Raw genomic sequence first — 6,000 nt, forward strand, 5'->3', positions numbered from 1 at the left:
TACATATTTTTGTCAAATGATGCCTTCTCTTGTGTGGGATGGGGAGGGAATGAGAGAGACTTTAGAACTTTAATGTAACAAATAAATTTTTAAATAGGATGTCACTGGAGACTTTTTAGTTAGGAGAGTGAAGTGGTCAGATACATATCTGTTGAAAATTATTTTGGAAGCTGTGTGGAAGGTGGGTTGGAGAAAGAAGAGATTGGCAACAGGTAGGTCACTTAGGAGTCTATTAAAATGGGCTGGTAAGTGGTGAGAATAACCATGAGAGGAGAGTGAAGGAGAGAAATGTGCCAGAGATATTGTGGTGGTAAATACAATGGGTCTTGGCAACTAATAGTAATAGTGCATGAAAGAGACCAAGTCCAAAATGACCTCAACATTTCAATCAGCGAGACAAGGAGGATACCATCGACTGAAACAGCCCTGCATCCTTTTCCATCAAATTCCAAAGGCATTTATGAAGTGCTTCAAGGGCTGCAAAGCATTTTACAAATGATATTTCATTTTGTCCTCATAATTATGTCCTCATAATAGCCCTAGGAGGTGGCTGCTATTATTATTCTCATTTTATAGATAATGAGGAAATTGGTGAATAGAAAGATTAATTCACTTACCCAGAGTCATATAGCTAGCAAATGTCTGAGGCTGGATTTGAATTCAGGTCTTCCTGACTCCAATACTTTATCCACTGCATTACATATCTTTCTCCTGAGATAACTTTTAGATATGTTGAATTTGAGGTACTAAAAGGAGGTTCAGATGGAGATGCCCAGCAAGACACTTGTAACATGAGACCAGAAAATAACAGAGATTGGCAATGTGCATATAGTTATAAGAGTCATGACAGAATAATACTGGTAGTAGATAAGAATTCTGGGAAGAGACTGTACAGCCAAGGTAGAATGGACTTGAAAGTCTTGGGAGGCAGCCACATTTATGAAGTAATGATCTGATGAATAATCAGAAAGGCAGGGGAAGAACCAAGAGAAAGCAATCTCATAGAAGCCAAGGGAAGAAAGGATATCAAGGAGGAGGTGGTCAATGGTGTCAAATATTACAAAAGAGAGGCATTATATTACAATTCCTTGTATTTAATAAAGGAGTAGAAAATTGTCAGCACCCTGGTGCTGACAGGAAAAACTATGAACCTGAGGCAAGCCAGTACTTTGAAAGAGATGGTACCAAGTCACTTACAGTTGAGCAATATGGCACCACCATTATGAGTATGCAAGAGTAGCAAGTCATGAGGTATTGAAGGAGGGGAAACAAAGGACCACAAAGCCAATTGATATAGACTAGCTGCTATTATGAAACCTCATAGATTTTTTTGGTTTCCTTCAGAAAGAGATTCAGACTGAGGTGAATCACTGGGACTTTGGAAGGATTGGTTGCATTACAGAAGTCCCTGTAAGAGGCTTCATTAATGTGGATGTGCCAAGGTGTTCTTCCCTTGTGGTTCCAGCCTCTAGGGGTCACAATTTGGTACTTCTGTTATTCTACGATCACAAGATTATGGGATTTAGAGTGGTCCTCCTCCCTTCTACTTTGGTCACTTTAGTATCAACTAGGAGGCCTTTATTCCTCTTTTCAGAGGTTGTTCCCAATCTAGAAAATCTGGCATTTTTGGATCTCTGGTTTATCTTCCAAGCACACACACAAGGGGAAGATAAAGAGTGAACTACCCCAGATACAATATGTCGTGTCATTCTAAGCACTCTAACATTAGCAGGAATTGAATCTATTCCCACTACAAGTGTGCAGTATAACAATGTAGTAAATACTGCTTAATGTCCTACATTGCTTAGTCAATGTGTCACTTGGTCATAGCCTTCTCCAAAACAATCTGCCTGTGAAACTCATCTTATGTAAACAAGTTATTTTAAACCAGGGGTTCTTAATTTTTTTTAACTGTTAACTTTTTGTTAACTCTTTAGAAGTCTGGAGAGGTTTATAAATTATTCATTAGATAAAACATTCTTAAAATCATAAAACACAATATTACAGAGGAAATCAATTATTTTGAAAGTTATCAAATAGTTTTAAAGCATCCAAGGACTCCAGGTTAAGAACCCTTGAAAAATATACATATGGTTACAAAGCATTAGAAATCAAAGGGATGCCCAACAATTGAGGAATGGCCAAACTGTGGTATATGATTGTGATGGAATATTAGTATCATAAGAAACAATGATCAGGTTAATTTTTTTAACTTGGAAAGATCTACATGGGATAATGAACAGCAAATGAGTAGAACCAAGAGAATATTATATACAGCTCCAGATTTAATAATTGAAAAATAACTTGTGAATGTCACTTCTAAAGAATAAACTGGAAAATGGAAACATGAAAGACTATATATACATATCTGCCTCCTGGATAATGCATTGTATGATTCAAAGAGGGGAGGGAGGGACTGAGACCCTTGTAAACACATTCTATTAAAAAAGAAAAGGAAAAATGCTATCATGATCTGAGGGGTGAGTGAAAGTTTAGAACACAGAACTAAACAACACATCCTTGAGAAACAGTCTACAGCCACAATCACATAAATATTTCCCCATAAACCTCATAGATCTATTATGAGGAAAGGCCATTTTATTCCTATGTTTTCTCGTGTTTTCAATAGGAATGGGTGTTGTATTTTGTCAAAGGCTTTTGCTGCATCTATTGAGTTAATCATATGATTTTCTATTAGTTTGGTTGTTGATATGGTCAATTATGAGGATTGTTTTCCTAATATTAAACCATCCTTGCATTTGTGGTATAAATCCCACCTGGTCTAAGTGAATAATCCTTCTGATAACATGTTGTAGCCTTTTAGCTAGTATTTTATTTAATATTTTTGCATCTATTAAGGATATTGGTCTACAGTTTTCCTTCTCTGTTTTTGGTCTTCCAGCTTGGGAATCAGTACCATATTTGTATCATAAAAAGAATTCAGCAAGACTCTTTATTTGTCTATTTTGTCAAATAGTTTGTAGAGTATTGGGATTTAACTGATCTTTAAATGTTTGATAGAATTCACTTGTGAATTCATCTGGCCCTGGTGATTTTTTCTTAGGGAGTTCTTTGATGGCTTGTTCAATTTCTTTTTCTGAAATGGGATTATTTAAGTATTCTATTTCCTCTTCTGTTAATCTAGGCAATTTAAATTTTTGTAAATATTCATCCATTTTACCTAGATTGCCATATTTATTGCCATATAATTGGGCAAAATAATTCTTAATAATTACCTTCATTTCTTCTTCTTTAGAGGTTAGATCACTCTTTTCATTCATGATACTGTTATTTTGGTTCTGTTCTTTCTTTTTCTTAATTATAATAACCAATTTGTTATCTAATTTATTTGGTTTTTTTCCAAAATACCAGCTCCTCTTCTCATTTATTAGTTCAATAGTTCTTTTACTTTCAGTTATATTAATTTTTCCTTTGAATTTTAGGATTTCCAATTTGGTCTTTATCTGAGGGTTTTTAGTTTGTTCTTTTTCTAGTTTTTTTAGTTGCATTCCCAATTCATTAATCTCCTCTTTCTCTTTTTTGTTAATATGGGCATTTGGGGATATAAATTTTCCCCTAAGTACTGCTTTTGCTATATCCCCAAAATTTTTATAAGTTGTTTCCTCATTGTCATTCTCTTCAATGATATCATTAATTGTTTCTATGATATGTTCTTTAACCAACCAGTTTTGGAGATTCAGATTATTTAATTTCCAATTAATTTTTTGCCCCTCCATGTACCCTTACTAATCATAATTTTTATCACATTATGATCTGAAAAAGTTGAATTTATTATTTCTGTTTTTCTGCATTTGTTTCCAATGCTTTTATGCCCTAGTATATGGTGAATCTTTGTGAATGTACCATGTGCTGCTGAAAAAAAAGTATATTCCTTTTTATCCTATTTACTTTTCTCCATATATCTATTAACTAATTTTTCTAAGATTCCATTCATATCTCTTACTTCTTTCTTCTTTCTTATTTGGTTTGATTTATCTAGATCTGATAGAGGAAGGTTCAAGTCTCCCACTAGTATAGTTTTACTATTTCCTCCTTATGCTCCAATAATTTCTTCTTTAAAAATCTGGATGCCATACCATTTGGTGCGCACATATTGAGTACTGGTATTTCTTCTTTGTTTATGCTGCCTTTTATCAGGATGTAATTGTCTTCCTTATCTCTTTTAATCAGATCTGTTTTTACTTAGGCTTTTTCAGATATCATGATTATGACTCCTGCCTTCTTTTTCTCGGCTGGTGCCCAATAAATTCTGCTCCAGCCTCTTACCTTTACCCTATGTGTCTCTACCTGCCTCGTATGTGTTTCTTATAGACAACATATGGTAGGATTTTGGTTTTTTAAGCCACTCTGCTAAGTCTGCTTCTATTTTATAGATGAGTTTGTCCCATTCACTTTCAGAGTTATGATTACCACCTGTATATTCTCCATCATTTTGATTTCTTCTTTTAATCCTGCCCTTTCTTCTTTCACTATTTCCTTCACTAGTATTTTGCTTGTAATCAGTCCCCTTTTCCCCCTCATTTTACTTTCCTTTCCACCCTCTTCCTTCTTCTTCCCCTCTTATTTGTCTTTAAGGTCTATTACTCACCCCCTTCCATCTTTCCCTCTCTTTTTATACTCCTCATCCTACTCCCCCCTTCCTTATTCACTTTCAACATCCCTATAGGGTAAGATAGAATTCTATGCCACAATAGATCTGGCTGTTATTCCCTCTCAGTACTGATTCCCCTGAGAGTAAGGTTTAAGTGTTACCTATTACCACTCTCTTCTAACCCTTCTTATAACAGTATTTTATACCCACACACACATGTACTTCTTTATGTGGTATAATTTATCCTGTTTTTCTTCTTCCTTCAAGTTTCTATTAGTACCATCCTCCTTTTTCTCCCCCCCCCCATTTCTTTTCACATATCATCTTAAACAGCCAGCCCCCAAGAATTTAGAGATTGTTCCAGGACTCTCTCTGACTCTGGCATGGTAGATGGTGTGTGGGACAGGTGACCAGCTTATGCTTTGATTAGTGCAGTTTTGCCCCCTTATAATTTGGGAATCTCCAAACACTACCTACCTTTAAAGCTATGTCCAGTGGGAGAGCCTCTTTACTTGTCTGGTTTTTTATTTCTGTCCTTTTGAGATGCTTTGTAATTATCAGTTGGAAGGAGATTCAGAAAACTCCTACTACCACTACACTGCCATCTTGGCTCCACCCCCTAATAGATCTATTATGAATCAATCTCTACCAGATGTCACAATGCAATGGGCAATGCCTATTGAATGTCTCATAGGTTACATCAGAATTAGTTATCACAGCTCCTAGCCTAGAAAATAACTATAAACATCAGGTGCCCAATCAGGCTATAAGGATAAAAACAGATTAAATTCTTCTTCAAAGAATTAAAAATTTGAAAGAAAACTAAAAGATCTTCTCATCCAAGAAGACAAGTGGTCATCCAGCCTTTATTGGAAGAGTTCCAAAGATGGGGATTCACAATCTCCTTCAGTATCCCACTTCACTTTGATATAGCTCTATTTTTCAGTCACTGTCACCTTCCATTGAACTGAAATCTGGCTCTCTGTCTAGAACCAATCCGAATAAAATAAATATCGTCCACATGGCAACCCTTCAAATCTATTCTTACAACCTCTCCTGGAATAATAGTAAGTTTGGGGCATATTTTTGACATTTTTCAGAATTGATCCCTTCCTAGTCACATGTCCACTTTGCTGTAACTTTCCATCATGTCACAATAGTTGGATGGCACAATGAATAGAGAGTTGTACTTAGGGTCAGAGCAACTTGACACTCAGCCTTTTATGTCTCAGTTTCTTCATCTGTAAATGAGAAGGTTAGGGTCAATAACTTCTAAAGTTCTTTCCAAATCCTTGATCCTATAAACCTTTCACCCAATAATCTGGTGACAGTTCAACCAGAATCCCTGCTCACAACCTCAACAGCCCCTGAGTCTATGTGCATGCCAT

At 35.7% G+C, this 6,000-nt stretch overlaps 1 long non-coding RNA gene across 1 annotated transcript in view; it reads right to left on the reverse strand.

The window, feature by feature from the left end:
* LOC130455395 (uncharacterized) overlaps positions 1–5,788 on the reverse strand; it is a 28,603-nt gene extending 22,815 nt beyond the window's left edge. The window contains exon 1 of the long non-coding RNA XR_008913334.1: positions 5,090–5,788. This is a non-coding gene — a long non-coding RNA (uncharacterized LOC130455395). The remainder of the gene's footprint in view (positions 1–5,089) is intronic.
* Positions 5,789–6,000: the final 212 nt, after the last annotated feature.

The sequence above is a fragment of the Monodelphis domestica genome, chromosome 7 (assembly GCF_027887165.1).
Source record: "Monodelphis domestica isolate mMonDom1 chromosome 7, mMonDom1.pri, whole genome shotgun sequence".
Taxonomy (NCBI): Eukaryota; Metazoa; Chordata; class Mammalia; order Didelphimorphia; family Didelphidae; genus Monodelphis; species Monodelphis domestica.